Source organism: Athene cunicularia (assembly GCF_003259725.1).
Source record: "Athene cunicularia isolate RWA chromosome 1 unlocalized genomic scaffold, athCun1 chr1_part1, whole genome shotgun sequence".
Lineage (NCBI taxonomy): Eukaryota > Metazoa > Chordata > Aves > Strigiformes > Strigidae > Athene > Athene cunicularia.
This window is the reverse complement of record NW_020799091.1, coordinates 19,223,017-19,243,045: the sequence shown is the minus strand read 5'-3', so window position 1 is coordinate 19,243,045 and position 20,029 is coordinate 19,223,017. Positions and strand designations below refer to the sequence as shown.

Here is a 20,029-nt window from a genome sequence, read left to right as displayed (position 1 = left end):
CTGCAAGTGCATATTGCTGGCTCATATTCAGTTATTTATCCACCAATACAAAGTCCTTCTCTGCAGGGCTGCTCTCAAGCCCTTCATCCCTCAGCCTGCACTGATACCAGGCATTGTCCTGATCCATGTGCAGGACCTCCCTCTTGGCCTTGCTGAATTTCATGAGGTTTGCATGGGCCCACCACTCAAGACTGTAAAGGTCCCTCTAGATGGCACATCCCTTCCCTCCAGTGTGTTGACCACCATACACACCTTGCTGTTGTTGGCAAACTTGCTGAGGGTGCACTCAATCCCACTGTCCATGTCACTGACAAAGACTTTAAATAGCACTGGTCCCAATACTGATCCCCGAGGAACGCCACTCATCACTGCTTTCCACTTCAACATTATGCTGTTGACCACAACTCTTTGAGTGCAACAATCCAGCCAATTCCTTATTCACTGAGTGGTGCATCCATCAAATCAATGTCTCTCCAATTTAGAGACAAGGAAGTCATGTGGGACAGTGTCAAATGCTTTGCACAAGTCCAGGTAGATGACGTCAGTTGCTGTTCCCTTGTCCACCAATGCTGTAACGTTGTCTTAGAAACCCATCAAATTTGTCAGACATGATTTGTCCTCAGTGAAGCCATGTTGGCTGTCACCAATTACCTCCTTGTTTTCCATGTGCCTTAGCATAGTTTCCAGAAGGATCTGCTCCATGATCTTGCTGGGCACAGAGGTGAGACTAATTGGCCTGTAGTTCCCTGGATCTTCCCTTTTCCCCCCTTTTTTTCCCCATAAAAGGGTTATATTTCTCATTTTCCCATCTGCAGGAACTTCAACACACTGCCATGACTTCTCAGATATGATGGACAGTGGCTTAGCCACTTCATCAGCCAGTTCCCTCAGGTCTCATGGATCCATCTTATCGGGTCCCATGGACTTGTGCACCTTCAGGTTCCTTAGATGGTCTTGAACCTGATCTTCTCTTACAGTGGGTGGTTCTTCATTCTCTCAGTCCCTGCCTTCACCTTTGCCTTCTGCAACTTGGTAGTGTGGCTGCAATACTTGTTGGTGAAGACTGATGCAGAAATGTCACCAAGTACCTCAGCCTTCTCCATATCCTGGGTAACCAGGTCTCCTGTTTCTACATGTCATCAGTGAAGCAAATTTTAGAAAACTGAAATCAAGAAATCTTGTCTTAAGGTATTTTCTCAAGATGGGACAAATCCACGGGACCCTAATGTAGTCCACTGAGACAACAGGAGTCAAATTCAGGATAATAGTCAAGTCCAGATCCTAAAAAGCTCCTTAGCTCAGGATCCAGCAATAGCTCAACTGAAAGTGTGAATTTTAGTGAATTCCTAAGCTTAAAATTGCTTTCAGATTTTCTAGTCTAGGGTAGTTACATAAAATGGATTCAGAAGTCATGCAAATTCCAATAGTCGTGAGCACACAAAGACTGGCAATTCCACTGGCATAACTTTCATCCTGCACTTCCTGACTTGGTGCATTTTTTTCCCTTCCATATCCATAATTATGAACAAGTCAAGAAGGAAAGAAGATTTCTGCTGAAGAAGAAAGGATGGTGTGAGGATGGTGCAACACAGCTTACGGAGTAAGAGGGAAAGGCAACTCCCACTGCTCATGCTGGGAAGGGATGCCTGAAGCACAGTGAAGATATTCCCTTAGTGACTACCTCAGGTATACATGTTCCACAAAGTGAGGCTTGAAATTTAAACATAGCTGATAAGAATTGTACAGTTCTGCACCTTAACAGTGCCTTCCAAACACCAGAATGAATCTCTGGTGGATGATTATCCATTCCTTTTTCGCTCCTTTTTCTCATGTTTGAGTAGAAATAAGAATGAAATATGAAAGCAGAAAATGCCACTGTTTAAATTTTTATTGGTAGTGCTAATAAGCCTATTTTCTGTAATTAAAACCTCAAATGTATTCCTGAATGATAAATAATACATCATAGACTCTTTAAAAATCCCACAATAATAAATGCCTCCTTAATGAAAAAACAATGTATTTTGACAGGGAAGTTAAAAAATAAAAACAATGAAAGAAAACTAAATCAACTGAAAGAGTGAGTAACACCATACTTAAACCCAATCCTAATGTTAAGAGGAACTGTTTAACTGCCTGTGTTTATAAGGATAAGTATTTAAATGATTAGCTTGAGCTCTGCAGCACCTGTCTTGACATAGGTGGAAGAAAGGAACAATTTCAGGCAAGGAATGCTGAGAGCGATCTTGTCCTTATGGAAAGACTATCAGAATTGCCCTTCTTCCTCTCCTTAAAATTTAATAAAAATCCTGTCTTTATGGAAAATAAGGATAGTGTACATTTAGTCTACTGTGTAAAGGCCTTTCTCACTGGAAAGGACAAATCAAAATTAAGCACAGGGATGACTAATAAGTTTTCTATCTATAAATCATAAAATTATAGTCTTTGCAGGACTATAAATTACACTGAGAGCTGAATACTGCATCCTCTCTTATTCTGATCATTTGACTTCCAAGTAATATAGCTTTAAATGCAAGCCAGGTATTATCTGGCACCCCAAGAAGAGAAACGTAGAAATGATGGCTGACAAATTTACAGAATTTCTACTATAATGTACCAGAGTTAGTTTTTGTTCACTGGGATTTTAGTTCTTTTATTCAATGACAGCCAAATAATTTCCTTATTCAGAACAGACATGCACATTACACTGGATGCAGATAAGGCCTTTCTATTCAGTCCATACTACAGTAATTTACTGAAAATGTCTGGCATTGAATTCTTTAAGGTTGTTTGCAAGTAATTTGGTGAATATAATTCTGAATAAAATACGAAATTTGTAGAATTTTATATAATTTCAGACATGTAAAATCCAACAATTGTTTTAGTTACCAGACTAGGCTGTGATAGTTACTGTCTAGAGTATAAAAATTATGTTCTTCTGATATGTGATCTATCCCAGACATCCAATTTCAAATTACGATTTTAAAAAAGGAATTAAATCAGGCAACACAAGAATAAGTTGAAATCAGAAGTTAAACATGATAATTAAACCCACATATTTAGTCAGACCAAGATTTCTCAACATCTTGTTGTGTACCAAGTCAATCAATGCTGCAGATTAATAACAGTACCAGCAGCTGTCAACACAACTTGATATAAAAAGTTGATTAATTTCAGTACTTACCAACATCTCCGAAAGTATTCTGAATTTTTAATAACTATAGGGATTAAAATTCAAGGAAATTTCTTTTAACTGGTTAACATTCATGGCAATAAAAAAAAAATAAAATTCAGCATGAACTAAAAACTAGAACATGCTTCTAATATATTTAAAGATACTTAGGACAGATTTGTATCATTGCAGTCTTGTAAATGATTTAAAAGCAAATTATATAAAAGTATGATATAAAAATTAGTGATACTTTTTATTTATTGATCTGCTTCTTCATAAATTAATAATATATCTAATACTGGTGTTCCAACTGTTCTCTTCTGATCTCTAAGATCTATTATTACCTTTGTAGTTCCACAGTACTTGATAGTGAATTGTTTACTAAATGAGTGAATTCAATTTCTTACAAGTCAGCTCTTCAAGCACGTAGTGTATAGAAGAAAAAATGTCAGTATTTTTCTATAACAGAACACACTAAACCCCCCGAAACTAGCACTGAAGCAAATGGAAACGTTGCAGTCCAACAGCTAGTAGTTTCTGAATTACACACAATGAGATATTCTATGCAAATAAGACAAATTAGCTCAGAAGTCAGTCCTCCTCTCTCCTAAGAAAACTGATATTCAGAAATAGATGATGCAATTACAAATCTATGGAGAAAATGAGATAGGAACACTTATTTTCTTTGCCAGTCCGCTGATCTCTGCTTGACACCAACAAACAGCATGTACATGGGCTGTAAGGCTGGGTTTTTGTAAATATTCAAAGCAGACATTTAATATTGTCACTGCTTTATTATAATTAATAAGTGATACTATGGTTGTGGCTTATGTGTTTTAGAGAATAAGGGAGTTTAATTGTATGGATGCCAGCCACTTTATTCTTCTTGGACTCTTCCAAAGGCACATTTAAATTAGCAGTACAGATCTAGCTCTTTTTTTTTGTTTGTTTTGTTTTGTTTGTTTTTTTAACTTTTAAGTACTTAGCTACTGTTAGAATGCTCTAAAGTCTTCATTTCTATTTTATGTAACTGCCTAGATAAAAAAACCCAAACAAAAAACCAAAAGAACAAAAAGAAAGTATGACATACTATTCACATTGAACTGACTCATCTGCAGAATCCTCATCTTTAGATCTAGCACACAGATCTTGGTAAAACTGGTTGCAGTAGCAGACGTTCTTCCTCTCTATGGACCAGCACTAGAAGAGAATGAGACACTGTGGCAGCACATTTTGTACTTACTTTTTTTACAGCGGGACAGTGATAATATTAAGGAACTGCTGATTCCCTTCTGAGCATTGGGTGGAAGTGTCTTATTTCTGTCCATCTGTCTCAGAAACTGGATCAGCTCTTCCCATGTAAAACTATCCTTATCTTATTTGTTTTCTTGTTCTCCGTGCAGTAAAATCTCAGTTTCTTACTTATTTTAGCCAGATGTAGTCTCCTTTCCTATCAGCTGCATTTCTACCAGGTTTTGTTAAATCTTTCTCCTTCCCACATTCGTAAAGTCTTAACATCTTTCTTTCACTCCGTATACAATCTCAGTCTTCCTTCTAATCTCTGCCTCTTTGCCTCCACTACACTTTTCTGACTCCTTCTCTCAACGTGCTTGTCCAGCTACATCATGTTTTCATTTATGACTTAAAATGTCTCCTCTCCTTCATTTCCTTTAATCTTCACATTTATTGGTAATTCCAGACTCTTTGTCACAGCTGTCCCTAGCCTTTCTCCTAAGTAAAACATTCTTGGCTGACCAGGCTCAGTTCAGTACTTGTTTCTCTTGAGGACCAACTCCCTGTCTCTTATCTACTCCTTTCCTCTCCTTGTTTGGCTTTTGTTCCTTCTGCTTTAAAATCCATCTCCCTTTCAGAGACCAGCAAAGGTGTAGGAAAACATCTCACCGGGAGTATAGATTCTTATGGAGACAAGACCTCAGCTCTCATTTCCTATTTCCAGACCCAAACATATTGCAGGGAAAATTGTGCTTCATCTCTTTCCTGACAGAATTATAACTAGTCATTCTGTGGTGATGGCACATTAATCCAGTCTGGAGAAAAGTTGCAAGAAACTAAAGTATAAGCAGTAACTTAAAAGGCCATCTGAAATATTTCTCTCAGGGATGCCAAACTGTGATTTTTAGGGTTAAAATTTAGTTCTGTTTGGGCAGATTTTTACAGGGTCATAAAATGCCTACTTTGTCCAGCACAAACATACCAACCTTGATTTGCTGACCCAGGCCATTTTTTACACTGAGAATTTTCCTAACTTACATCTAGAATAGTAAATGAAGAAGGGTCAAGGTGTATGCTTATGAACATCCATGCTGTTTCACTGACAGCACACATCCTGGAATAGCTTGGCCTATACCACCTGGCACTCTGCCAGATAAGGCCATGGCCAGTTTATAGTCTGGGGATAGCATAGGAGGGCTCCCAAAAGGGCTCTGTTTTGCTGGGGATGAAAATTAGTTATACAGAAGCAAGCTGTGTCATGCCGTTTGCTGAGGATTAGCCTTTGTAAGCACATTACTCAAAAAAAATCCAAAACCCGGTTCTGTTCAAATGAACATTATCCTCATTTTCCACTTAACGAAACTATTTCTCCTTCACTAGTTTGTGTTAATGAGAGTTTGCGATACCACTTAAGTGATCTTAAGTATATTGGACAGAATAGTAACAAATTCTAAAATAGTAAGCAACAATCATTTTTCAATATAGATTAAATTTAATGGACAGTCCACTACTTTTGCTTTTAGGAGATTACCAAAATTATAAAATCCCTGTGTGGTGAACAAGAATGCCATCTGTTACACAGTTTCAGACCTACTTCTCAGAAAAATGTCTTTTCTTCTATAAAAGGGAATAATTCCTCATTTGAAATAGGAAAAGTTTTATCAACTTGTGGCAGTCCAGAAGTGAATAGTTTTGCATCATGTGGTAGCTCCATGGTGCTATGTAATGTAACTAGATGATGTTTTTACTTAAATTTGCATGTAGGCACAAAAGATGTCATTCTAACTGACAAAAATTCTGGAATATGCTATAAAATGTATAGGTTCATTTTTCTTTCTTCTCTGCTACAGCCTTTTCAATAACTACTCCAAATTTTACATTATCTCAAAATTCTACTAAAGGTAAAACATACTTGTGCTCTTTAAAGACCTATTTCTGTTTTGTATTAGAAACTGGAAACCTGGCAATCAATTTGACATTTCAGACATTCAATTAATTAAAATTCTTACTCTTGATACCATATTTTTACATCACAACCTGTTGTAACTGCAAAAGCAATACATTCAGACATGGAAGAAAGTGCCAGACAGAAAATAATAACATGTGAGTCTGTTATTTATTTCCAGACTGGTCTACAGACCTATTTCTGTATTCTCAAGTACACATTAAAATCTCTACTGTCCTCCAGAGAAAATCTCTTTCACTTGGATTTACAGTATCATTGGCAAGTCCAGAAAACTACAGCACTTGTGAGACAACTACAGAAAATACGTATTTTTAATATATTGCCTCGCCTTTGTTCTTTAAGTAAAACTGTAACATATTGCATTACAGCAGATTAGGAAGACGTCCACAACACCCTTGGAAGTTTAAGTTTATGGGACATTATCTTCCTATTCAAGACTTGTAACTTAAAACATTCTTCCCCCATTGCTTGCAAACATCTGATGGTCTCTGTTTGCCTACTTTACATTTTACTTATTCATAAGACATTCTTCCTTTAAAAATCCCTTTATAACCATTTAAACAGAATGAAGGTCACATTTCGGCTTAAACTGACATTACTGCTCTTTTATTTATTCAAAATATCAAGACAGGAATAATCTGCCTGGGGGTATTCTACCTACTCTGACAAAGCTGAAATTCTCTCTGTTTGCATACAAAAATTAATAGGAATTGCATTGAAAACTTACGTTTTTCATCATTATTCTACTCCATATTCCAGCTCTTGGAAGAATGGACAGTGAGAATGTATTTTTGAAGCAAAGCTAGAATCATGCAGTTAGAAATACCTAAATATATTGGAAGCTCTTGAGGTGGGAAATTAAGATGAAGCCATGTTTGATGCTCTCTTGTTTCTTTTACCAAAAAGGAACACAAAGAACTTTTTTCCTTCTGAACATGAGTTAATACCATCTGGTCCTGATGACAGAAAAAATATTAATTTTATTGATTTGTCCCAAAATATCTTCTACCAATATTTACATATGGGACATTTCTTCTGAGTCATCCTCCAGAAAGAAGGGGCACATAAAGAAATTTCCCAGGCCTCCTCAATAAGGAACATTGATATTAACGCCTTTAGGATTTTCTTTTTGATATCTCTGTTCAGGCACCCAAAATTCAAATCTTCAGTGTATATCAAGTACTCAAATGTATATTATTAATATACACAAATAAATACAAGTCAATAGAGAAAAATCACAAAGGAACTGAATGTATACCATGGACTGCATGAACACAACTAAAAATGCTCCTGTAAAGTATCAGGTTAGCTACCTGCAGCATCAATCACCAAGAATATAATCCCCAGTATTTGATAATTTTTAACATCAATGATAACTGACTGTTAGAAGGTATCTAACCCAGCACATATTCTGCTGAAGAAGTTAGTCAGGTCTACCTTCACTGTCCATTTTGCTAAAATGCGTGGAGACAAAAAAATTTTAAAAATCACCATCAAGACAGTGATTCAGGAACATATAAAGTCATTTAGGAAGTACCGCAAAGCAGAGTTTCTGTCTCTATGGTCCCCTGATCAACCAATATTAATTTAACACATACTGAAGTTGACTCGTGATACCCCAGGGTGATCCAACACAGGAATTCTTAGATGTTACAAACACCCACAAGACATGAAGGACTGGTCCTCACTACCTCTGATCATGAAACAGTTCAGACATGGTAGCTGAACAGACAGGACACCTTTTATGATCACAGCAGTAATATTCTGAAACAAACAAACTAGGAATTGGTGTTGGCAGGTGTTTCATCTAGGAGGAGCGCTGGGAAACAGCAAACTCAAAGCACAGTTTATGCTTACCACTTAGCAGCAAAGATGAAACTGAAATTAGCAACAGTGTACAAAGGGAATAAATAGAGAACAGGGTAGAGGGCTTAGGTATGTTTGCTGTTGCTTTCAGTTGTGCTTAAAAGTCCTTTAAAACCAGCAAAGAAATAGTGAGCTTAATTAATCATTTGTAGTATAAACAGAAGAAGTAGTGAGTCTTAGTTGCATATAGGTTGGCTTTGGTTTTGTTTATATTGTATTTGTTTTGCACATCAACGCAGTAACCTTGTTACTTTTGCTCTTTCCAAGTCCTTTTTAAAAATCTCCTGGGCAAAATATAGTACCTCTCAGTATTAGCCAGCTTGAACTGTCTGTTCTGACCCAGTAGATACTATTCACATGCCAACAGAATGTATCAGGACAGAGTTTTCCTTTAATGAGGTTACCTCACAAGAAACTTTCACTAAACTTGAAAAAACTTCATTACCCTGCAAAACTCTATCATTTTATCATACTCAAAGTCTGCTGCAAAGTCAAAAAAAGACAGAGGGGTAACAACTTTCTGGTGAACAAACAGTAAATAGAATTCCACCAGTTTAATTTGATAAAAAAACCCAAACTAAAACCCCAACAGAATGAAATAGTGATATAAACAATTAACAGGGTAATATTTTAAATAGTTTGAGTATTGACAAAATGGATATATCCCATGTTGTTTGCATTGCCATTAAAATCATTGCTCCCGATTTTTTTTTTTTTTTTTTAACTGTATTGCTTGGATTCTCTCAATTACTTTAAATGCTTCCTTGATCTTGACAGTATTTTAAGAAAAGAAACACCACAAAGTTTTTGTTTTACACATAGTAAAGGTAAACTTCGCAGACAGAATTTGGTAGTTTGTCACTCTGAGTTGCAGTGAAGATCAGGTTTCTGTGTACAAAATTTCATTTCTTAAGGACCATTAAATGCAAGTAAGAATTGTTTTTGTGGTCTTCAATTTTCCTCCACTGGAGACACCACCAGGAATCTCAAAACACTAGTAGGCATAAACTGTTTTGAAACTTTTTTGTCATTTGTCATGCTTTTTCTGGTTTCTTATATACTTAGGGGAAGTGTGCTAGACATGCCAGAATTGCAAAGCTAACTCAGGGGTAGGAATGGGAAAACAACCTTCACTGGGGTTGTTGAATATAGTGAAAGGCTTCAATTTTTTTATAAATGTGAAGGAAATGAAAGCAATCCCTCTGATGGAGACAAATCATGAAAGAATCTCTGCTATCATAATCTTGTGTGGATGTCTAGCAGACAAAAGATAATTTTAGATACTTTTAAAAAATACTTTTTAACATCTTTTTATACTTGAAAATATTTTTTTTAAAAAGAGGTATCTTTTTATTTTCTAGGTGTGTGATAGCGGATCCTATCTATCATACAGCAATGATTACCAGCAACGCCAAAATGTATCTTGCAGAAATACTGTTCCTAATGCAAGTCCTGCTTGGACACAGCTTTTAGCAGAAGCCTTTTAACATTGTCCTCGATATTGTTCTCAGGAAAAGTATTTCATGTCCTCAGTGCTGGGAAGAGGTACTCTTTGTGAGAGCAGGAAAAGAAACAGCTCTATTTAAATACATAAAGACGGATGCATTGGCATAACCTTCTGTATTGTCTGTTCTTGCTGCTGCTTTTATGAAAATGCTACTTATAGGTAGTTATCTCTTTAGAGGCATACTTCCAGTTCATACAGTAGACTTCAGCACATTATAAAACAGGTAACTCCTTTCTGTGATGCTGTCCTATGTTGGCTGAGGACCTTGAAAAGCAGTTTATTTAGCCTTGCTAAATGATTTCAAATTGCAAATGGAGTTATAATGTTATTCTGTGAAGCATTTTTTTGAATAGTGAAGTGAAAATACACTAAAGAAACAAGGAATGGAACTAGATGCAAAGGCTAGACATGAAAATTAATCTTTGGATCTTCCCTCCCTAATTCAAGTGATTGATCACAGATATGTTCTTAAAAATATGAAAGAAGAATAATTTGACCTTAAAAAGTCACAATTGTACCTTTTTTGAAAAGTCACATGAAATTAAACTTTCCTTTTCAGTAGCAAGGGAAGCAAAATGCTTTCCTATGTATACTGTGTCTCATATATTTTTAATCTCTGTCCTTTTCTGATGAATTTTAAATGTCAACAAACAAATTGATGTGCTTCTGTCGCATTGCAGCCCTGGTCATAACAGCTTTATTACTCATTTTTACTTACACAGGAGAAAATGAGAATAATTTAAATGTGTGTTAGACACATAAGGAAATCATTAAAAGGCATGTACTACAGAAGCCTTTTTTGGTGATGTTGAATTCAACTGTTCAGGCAGCAACTAAGTTTATTCAGCAACCATGACAAAGCAATAATGCAATGCAAGAAACACTGAAGATGAAGAACGTAGTAAAATGTATACTACTGGTTTTGATCCATGATTAATTGATTTTGATCTATTTTGATGAATGCCACTTCTTGGATTAAAACCAATAGGAAAGACATAACTGATCTTTCAATTAGCTGTAAAACCAAATGAAATATAAACAAAACCTAGAAATACACATTATTTACTCATTCCAAAATAAACTAAATCTCTTATTCAATGTAACAGATATATTCCTTGTATCATAGATTTTTTCATAGAAAGCATTTAATCTGAAATTGAAATAAGCAGGTATTATTAAAATTCTTAATTTTTCAATTAAAGTTGCTTTAGTGATGTAAATCAAGTACTATAATCCGAAAAATAAAACTCATTTTTGGCATATTTCTTCATTTTAAAGATCGTAATTTGGGAAACTGGAAAACAATTCCTATTTGGATCAAATAACAAGCACATTACATTCTCCAGGAAGTACGTCTGTAGCTATTATGTATGTATTTATGTCTAAAGTTATTCTGTGGGCACATACAGGAAAAGACCTTCATAGAGCACAAGTATAACTCTAATTAGACATTATTTGCTCATCAAACACAGTCAATAGTGCCTGACATGTCATGATTCTCTGGTAAGATCACCAACCCAGAACTTAAAAAAGAAGGGAATGTTGTAACAGGAAAGTCTAATAAGAGTATGAGTATGCTATTTGCTACCTATGCAGCATTTGCAGTTTTGATCACAAGTAAGAAGCAACAGACTAGCTCCATAGCTTCAAAATTTTTAACCACAGTTTTTGAAAACCATATTAAAAGTGTTAACACTGATTCCCTAAACTGTTCCTTGTAAGTCTGAAGAAAACTGCAGTTCATGCTGAAGTACTGGTTCTGATATGCAGTTAAGAAAAATTCTTTGTGGCTTTTATGCACATTGAGATTGTTTACTACCCACACTGTAGTCTGGATTAGACCCCTGTTTCAAGAAAACAACTTAATTCAGTGTGTAAGGATCATTAATCCTGATATCCACTTATCAGTCTAGCAAATGAACATTTCACTAATCCTAGAACAGTGGTGGTAGAGCTGCAAATTAGCCTTCCCCAAACTCAAATTCTAGGAAAGGCTATGCAAGTTTCTAATGGCAAAATAAAGATAAATGATGCTACATCTTAGTTTCTGTAGGTTCACCCAGTCCAGGTTTGCAGGTGGTTTGGTCTGTTCTCTGCCATCTGGGCATCTAAACTCTGTCTAGGATAGATTTTGATTCCTTAATTGGCAGTTGAATAACAACTTTACACACATTTCTGGAAGGTAATTATGAGACAGAAAGTTCTTAGTTCAATATAAGGACAATTCAGAGATTTTAGTTAGCCTCTAGTGTACAAAAGTAAAGACTGTCCTCATAGCTTTAAAATCTATTACTTTAATGTAAAGGAAAAAGCTGGATAAAATTCAGCTGAAATTTAAAATCATCTACCGCAATGTTGAAATCTATTTTGGGATGTGAAAATTGTCCTGTAAATGTTCTCATTACTTTTTAGCTGTGAAAATATGAAATCAGACATGTAGCAGAGAAGAAGTGTCCACAGTATAATTTGAGTACAGGAAATTAAATACTGTGACTAGACTCTTGGGGATAAGAGACAAAGATTAAGTTAGTGTGTACACTCAGGAAATAAACATGAGACATAGATGGACATTGTAAAATACGGGGAGAAAGTGCCCAGGGAACACTGAAGAAAGTCACAAACAGAAGGGAAAGGTAACAAAAGATGGAATCTTCTGATAAAGCAAAGAAAGACAGAATAATTTTGCCTTCTGCTGCCTTTGTTTTCATTATTTTATGTTCTAACCATTTATATGGTTCCCTTCCTAAACAACCCTAAATCAAATGTTATTTTTAGATAATTTTTTGAATGCTAGTTTTGAATTTCTTCCCAAGTTAAAGTCATATATTACTAGGTACCTGAGGATTTCTGATACAAGAAGACATTTTAATGTTCTTAACTTATAGAGCATTTTAGATGTTTTCAATATGGCTGAGGGAATATGACTCTGTCTTCCAGAAACATAATGAAAATCAGTTAAAACAAATCACCAGGTGTGAATCACAACACTATCAGTTCAACAGATGTTTAACTAAAAGCAAAATGAATAAAATATATTAATCTAAATGTAAAAAAGAAAGTACTTTTCACAGATAGTAAAAATTGTGGCTAACAGAATTTCAATGAAATATACAATTCAAAACAAATGTGGGGTACTCAGATAAACACAAACAGTGGTTTTATCAAATATAGCTTATTTCTCCCCTGTTATGACAATACAGTCTTATACAACTTTATGAATATAAGAACTGTGTTTCTGTTTGAAAGCATTATCTTCACACATGCATTGAACATAATTATTAAATGACTCGTGAAATCATGCAGAATGAAATATGCTATTTCATAATGCAGTTCTGTGTTTAAGCAAGATAACAGTTTTCATAAGCCTTCTTCAGTACTTTCATTAAATGGAAAATACCTAACATAACACAACAAAACTAAAAGTAGGATGTTACGGGAAGAAAAGTTTTGTGGCTAAATTAAATACCTTTTATTATACCAAAGAGTAGGACTGAAAAAGTAGACAATCTTTTGGCATACAGGGCCTTCATCAGGTCTATCTGAGCATTTGAAACTAGAAAAACAGCCTGAAAAGTGGCATGGGCAGCACAGGACCACCATCTATTATCCTGGTCTTGCTGCTCATCCTATAGAAAGTTTGGCTCCTTCTCCATAAAACTCTATACTACATGCATCCATACTATGCAAAACTTGGCTCTAGATGCCCTTTGGGTTTCACCTCTTCAGCCCTTTTTGCAGAACGAGAATATATGCTAGAAGCCTTGGGGTGTAATATGAAGGTACAAAGCTTATCAGGATACTATTATAGTATTTTAAGATTCATCTGGACAGGGTGCTGGGCCATCTTGTCTCGACTGTGCTTTTGCCAAGAAAGGTTGAACCAGATGATCCTTGAGGTCCCTTCCAATCTGGTATTCTAGGGTTCTTTGATACAGGAATGTGGAAGGAATCAAACCTGACACAGACTTGTCTGCCTTATCTATACTGACTTTTGAGAGTGTTCACCACGGTCTCTCTCATTTGGCACCCAGGCCAAACCCCAATCAACCTCTTCATCATTTCACATACTGAAATCTACCTTATCATTTTCTTGTCACTACTATGAAAACGTTCACTCAGGCAAACAATAACTACAACCTTTTCTGCCAGTCTCCAAAATATCCTCCTGTGACTTTTCAGCTCACAGGGAATGCTGATATTAAAAAAATTCTGTTATTTTTTTGGCTTTAAACTGTGAATCCATCCATTTATTGTATTTCCAAGTAAAATTCAAGTTTACCATTACAGTCAATTCTTACCCATTTATAGGAATTTTTTGTGGGTCCAACAGGGATGTGAGAATACTGCTAGCTACCAATCTCCCGTGGTAATCTGTGATGCCCTCCTCACACTGAAAGTTGACATGAAATCTGAAACACTGCAGATTGGATCAGATAGTAAGACAACCAGGGGAGTAATCAAGATCAGTAGGTAAATAATAATAAAGGGAATATTCAGGAAAATCTTTCGGAACAAATTATGAGAATCTCAGAAAAAATGAGGCTGCAATGGACCTCTGCAGATCATCCATTCCAGTTCAAGGTTGGACTGAACAGACCCACCTTTGGATGCAGCTTGCCATCTACAGCCTTGCTAGCACTGCCTTGTCTGAAGTTACGGTCCATTGCCATAGCTGTGCTCTGCCGACTCAGCTTCATTCTGGAGCATTTATATTTTAAGAACCACTTCATTTTATTCTGCTTTCAACAGTCTGGAGTCACAAGAACATGGTTTTTATTTACTTATTACTGCTCCTAACCTCAATCTCCTTTTCCTTCAAAACCAAGGAAATTGGGTGCAGTGGAACTTTGCAGACACGCCTCTTTCCATCAGCAGCCATCACTGACAGAGGCTGCATGCTTCTCATATCCAGGTCTAACAGCTTTGAAATTCAAAGTAGGACCTCTGTGAAACTTTAACTTCAAACAGAGGCTGATGTACACTACACAGCCAGCCTTTTCTGAAAGCCACTTATATCCAAAACTAATAAGCTAAATGATGCAAGAAGTCTGTATAAAATTTAGTATCTGCCACTCGCTCCACTGGAAAAAGCTAAGGTGAATAAAAGGTACCAAGACTTCTTTTGTTCCTCAGAGCACTTACCACACAGCAAATAAACAAGGAGGAACTGAAGAGTTTTAACAGGCAGTACTACAAGATGATTCCACCTGTACATCCCATTTTTAAAAATACATAGATATGTGATTCTTACAGACAGATATACATATGCTCACATGCAAACAAACATGTATCTTAGTGAAAACCTGTGTTTTATGGCTAATACCAGCAATATTCAACACTGAGCATACACCACACTCTTTTTAAACATACTGATGTACTTTAGTTTATATTCCTCTTCACATTCTTATACAGAAGTAGTACTTCATCCACCACAGAAACATAACCAACCATGGCATGAAATGCAGCAGCTGTTTAACAGCTTTTGGCAGATATACAGGAAGGTTTAATGAGAAGACTGGCCCAGGTAGCCAAAGTTACAGATGAATTAAATAGTGAGAATATTGTTACCCAAGCTGAAAATTTGACCAGGATATTGAATTAACTGGTTATCCAAACTGCCATGATGTTTTTAGCCTGGTTTAATAAATAAAAAGCAACCACACTCCATATCACTGTCTAAATCGTCTGTATCCCATTCATTTCTCTCCCTCCTACAATAGATTTTGAACTTCTTGGCCAATTTCAACCAAATTCAACAGACAAGTAAAGGTCTCAGGAATACTACATTCATACAAACTTTCTGAAAATGAGACAGAAGAGAGAAGAAGAAACATCATTTATGTCTCTACTGAGAGACTGCAATGGGCAAGACCTTATTAGATATCAGAAAACCTGTATGAGCAAAAGACCTTGTAAATATCTCTTGTTACAGAAGACTCACTGCTCGTTAAACATCTAAGACAATCAACTTTGAGAAATATGTCCAGAGGAAACCAGCTTACTTAATTCCAAGTCATGAAAATAAAACTGTAAGAGGTCAACAGCTGGGATTTGTATCTCATGTAAAAGGCATTATTTTTCACAGGAACAAATATTACAAGGCTATTCAAGCAAGAGGATCTTTGTACATCCAACTTTTCTGTGTCTTCTGACAAAGATTGGTTTTGTATGATATGCTATATCCCCTTCTTTCAACTGTTCCTCCAAAACTCTTCCCTTAGCTTAAAACATATGGAGAGAGGCAGACACTTCTACGACATAATAAATCTCCTCCTCAAGTAGGATGTGACTTAGGACAGATGTTGTAAAACCACCTCTATCTTTATAAAAGGAGACTAGCTGACTGGTTTTGATGCAGTCGAGTCACATTCCTACAGTTTGGCAAGATTCTGTTTTAGGAACTTACATGTTTGTTCTGATGCATGATTAAATGTGCAGTACGTGCACCTGTTGGTGGAGAAACACCAAGTATTGTCCAATAAATCATTTGATAATGAGTCAGTAACCCACTGATACCTAGCCAGTCATTTTCTTTCAGTCAGTGAACTTATTCAAGGGAAAGTGTATTTGAATTCAAGGAGACTAAAAACTTGTAAAAGGAGTTCTGTGTACACATAGTTGGACACTCCATATTAATTCAAGTATGGTTCACAAAAGTTCAAACTGATTTTGGTAACATTTCCTCATATGGCAGGATATTATCACACTGTCAAGCCAAAAAGAAGTGTTCAGCAAAAGCATGGATCCATTCTTGATTAAACTTAACTAAATTCAGTATGTGATAGATAAACAGAAGAATTTAGAGCTACAAGCATCAAAGGTTTACTACTGCAAATCAGGTATTTATCTAAGTACAGTAATATCATATTGTAAAACATTTTAAAAATACTAAACTTAGCTTCTTAATATTACACAATTGCAAGTTTAAACTATGCAACTTAATAGTGTGTTTAATTGCAAAAACAAGCATAATTAACTATCAGAATCTAAACTTATAATTGTATATAAAAATGAACAAATTCAGGTCCTAAAAAAGATCACATAAGCATGAATGTGATCCTTAAATAAGCACCGAATCAGCCTGAAATGTTGCACAGAAAATCAGTTGGGGGAGAAGCTCAAAACATCCACCTAATAAGTAAAGAACAAACAAACCCTAATTCAATTATTAATATGCTAATATTTTCGTATAGACATAAAAAGAAATCTAAAAGATTTTTACCTTAGAGATCTGAAACAATGTGGACTTCTGAATAAACTACAAGCAGTCTCTTCCCAGGAGAGAATTGTCTAACTTTTCCACTACTTTCAAATCTGGAGTGGAAGATATTTTAGGCCTGGCCAAATATCACTGGAAGAAAATTCGTTCACATGTTTGGCTGTGTTTTGCATTCCATCCTGTTGCTCTGGCATACAGATGCAGCTAATTATAATCTGTGACATAAGCGGCTAATTCTACTGCTAAAATGGTTGTGTACTGACTCCAGAAATGAACTGCCCCACTGTAAGACATAACCAATCCATAATGCACACTAAAATGGCCCAACCTGTCACATAATGCCAAGCGCTTTATTAAAATCTGAGAGTATGCAGCACTTCATAGATTCTGCGCATAAAAACTATTAATGTACTTAGCTGCTAACAGCACACAATGCAAAATTAGAAACAAAAAGCCCCTCTGCTTTCTTTTCTGAATCCATAAGTAACATCTAACTGAATTTTAATAGTTGTTTTTCTGAAAACTTTTAATTTCAATGCTAACATGATTCTAACTATAATCTATACTGGCTGGTATATAAAGTGTCTTTTAAAAAAAGGAAATACCTATAGTATGATATAACAGCACATAAATTTTATACAATAACTACACTTACTATACTATACTACAATAACATTTCCAAAAAGTTAAACCATTCTTGGTATTTAAGAAAGATGTGTATAAATACCAAGAGCTATTAAAAAAAGTTGCATATGTTGCATATTTTAAGATGATATTATAGAAATTATGAGACATCTTTTTTCAGTGCCATTTAAGCTTTGAGTTCTCAAATGCAGGAAAAAGAATTCCAGCCTGGCACTGCTTACATTAGACTGACTATACAAACACTGACCAACGCACTTTCTGTTCAGCCTATGATATTTTAGAATCTGTGCTGGTAGATGTCTGCAATTTAAAAAGCATTAGAAGATATATTTGTAAGATTTACAGACTAAAGGTTTTGTGCTACGTGAAGCATTGCAATCATCATCCATATGGCCGGACAATTTAATTTCTCAAAACACAATGTTTCCTTTTTTCTAGCCATGCACTCACACATTATCATGCTTTGGAAGATGAAGCTCCTATCAGACATTTAACAGCTGCAGATCATAAATTTAGGACTGACACAAATCCAACTGATCACAGGCTTACAAGACACTTTTTTCACTTTATGAATTCTGTGGCCACTAACCCTTTACCAGACTTTCTTTATCTATACAAATGGAGAAGTTCTTTTCTATACAAAGGAATTAATTCAGTGGTACCTGAAAAAATGACATAATTTTTATAATAAAATATTTATTAGTATCTTTAAAACAGCTTTGATATTTAATGTCATGGATCTATGAAAGATAAACTGGGACAAAAGCATTTTTATATTGTGTTAACACCAAAGCTTTTATTTAATTGAAATTCCCTGTAAATATTAGAGGAAGAAACCTATAAATGCCAGATAGTTTTGAAGGGTTGATTATTTAGTCATTATTTAGGTAATAGGGTATTCATGTCCAGGCATTTCATGCAAAATCTTTTGTCCATTCTTGGAGAAAAGCAGAGGATCAGATAGAACTGGATAGAAGACCCTAAAAACCCAACATTTAAACTGCATCTTAATATGTTTCCTTTTAGCATATTTCTAATTATTTTATTTCTCAATTTATAAAAATAGATTGAATAACACAGTGCTCAGCGATAGAAAGAGATTAGATTGTATCACCCAGTAGCTCTCTTTATGGACAGAACTTTTATGTTATTTTCCATGTATGATTACTCTTCTTAGTCTAGATTCATGATGTCTTTTGTCTGCTCTTCTACCTATCTAATATCTGCAAAGTAGAAATTCTAAAAATGAAAAAAACAAATAAATACCTCAGTTAGTAACTTCTGAAGTTCTCATGAAGTAGGACTGAAGCAAGAGCAACTGTCAGTGAGTTCTGTATCATCTGAAGGCAGCTGTCTTCCTATTTAAATGCAAAGAATGGAAAGAAAAAGGAAACATTTTGATGAGCATGGGGAAAGAACAAGATACTCCTGACCTGCTCTCCTGACTACTTTAACTGACAATATTTTACAAGCGATGGACCAAAATTCACGGAAATTAAAACTTAAACACAAATGAAACACTGGACATCCAACACCTGTTTGGACTGCAAGTGTTCGTGACAGCACAGTTTACAGTAAATAACAAATACACGTTGTCAAAAATCTATGTGAAAAATAATAAAAAAATATTTCTGCTACAATGTTAAAATTCCTTCTAGCACTAGAATGCATTAGTATAATGATTTCAATTATGGGGTTTCATTGTATTTGTACAAAAGCTAAGTCCTGCTCTCAGTCAAGTAATTATCTTCACAGTTCAAGAATGCTGATGTCCCGTTCCTCACCAAAAACTGCCAGCCACCTTTTCAACTGGATTTTGAAAGTCAATGACTGATGACTTAGTTCTGGAAATGTAAACAAGCAAACATATTTATCTTCCATACTGTCAGAGTCCACTCATACCAGCACTTGACTAACTAGAAGTACTTGTAATCTTATGCCATGAAAAAAAAAAAAAAAAAGGAAAAATATATAAATTGTGGTTTGAATATTCTGCCATTAAAAGATGTTACATTTTTTAGAGAAAAAAAATAGAATTTTGAGAAAAATTCTGTGTATACCTATAAGATTTCAAGAACATCTGCTTTTTCCTCGAAGAGCAAGGCAACACAATGTTGAAGACGACTATCATGTATCAGTTTAACTAATTCATCTTACCAAAGCAGACATAGAAGCCATTTGGTCCTATCTATATCACCTTCTCTAACTTATTCAGGTATTTTTCAATTTGGTGGCATCTTTAAAGAGTATGTTAAAGATTTGTTAAGCAAAGGGCATTTAAGACCAGAGGAGGATATTCTAGCCTCTATGGAAAACAGAGTTTATCTCAGAAATAAAGTACTACACAGTAATTTTTCAGTTAATATTGAGGGAAGGGAAAGGGAAAGGGAAAGGGAAAGGGAAAGGGAAAGGGAAAGGGAAGGG

The 20,029-nt window shown here is 35.4% G+C and overlaps 1 protein-coding gene across 10 annotated transcripts in view; it reads right to left on the bottom strand.

Moving 5' to 3' along the window:
- SGCG (sarcoglycan gamma) overlaps positions 1–20,029 on the bottom strand; it is a 149,160-nt gene that overhangs the window by 86,735 nt on the left and 42,396 nt on the right. For 3 of the 10 annotated variants that reach the window (XM_026860354.1, XM_026860374.1, XM_026860364.1), the window contains exon 2: positions 18,872–18,963. The exons of 1 other annotated variant lie outside the window; for it this stretch is intronic. The gene's annotated coding sequence lies outside the window, so the exon portion shown is untranslated. Of the gene's footprint in view, positions 1–4,259; positions 4,370–7,194; positions 7,216–16,963; positions 17,034–18,871; positions 18,964–20,029 lie in introns of those variants that run through there. 6 more of the 10 variants (XM_026860385.1, XM_026860403.1, XM_026860430.1 and 3 more) reach the window with 5 other exon arrangements.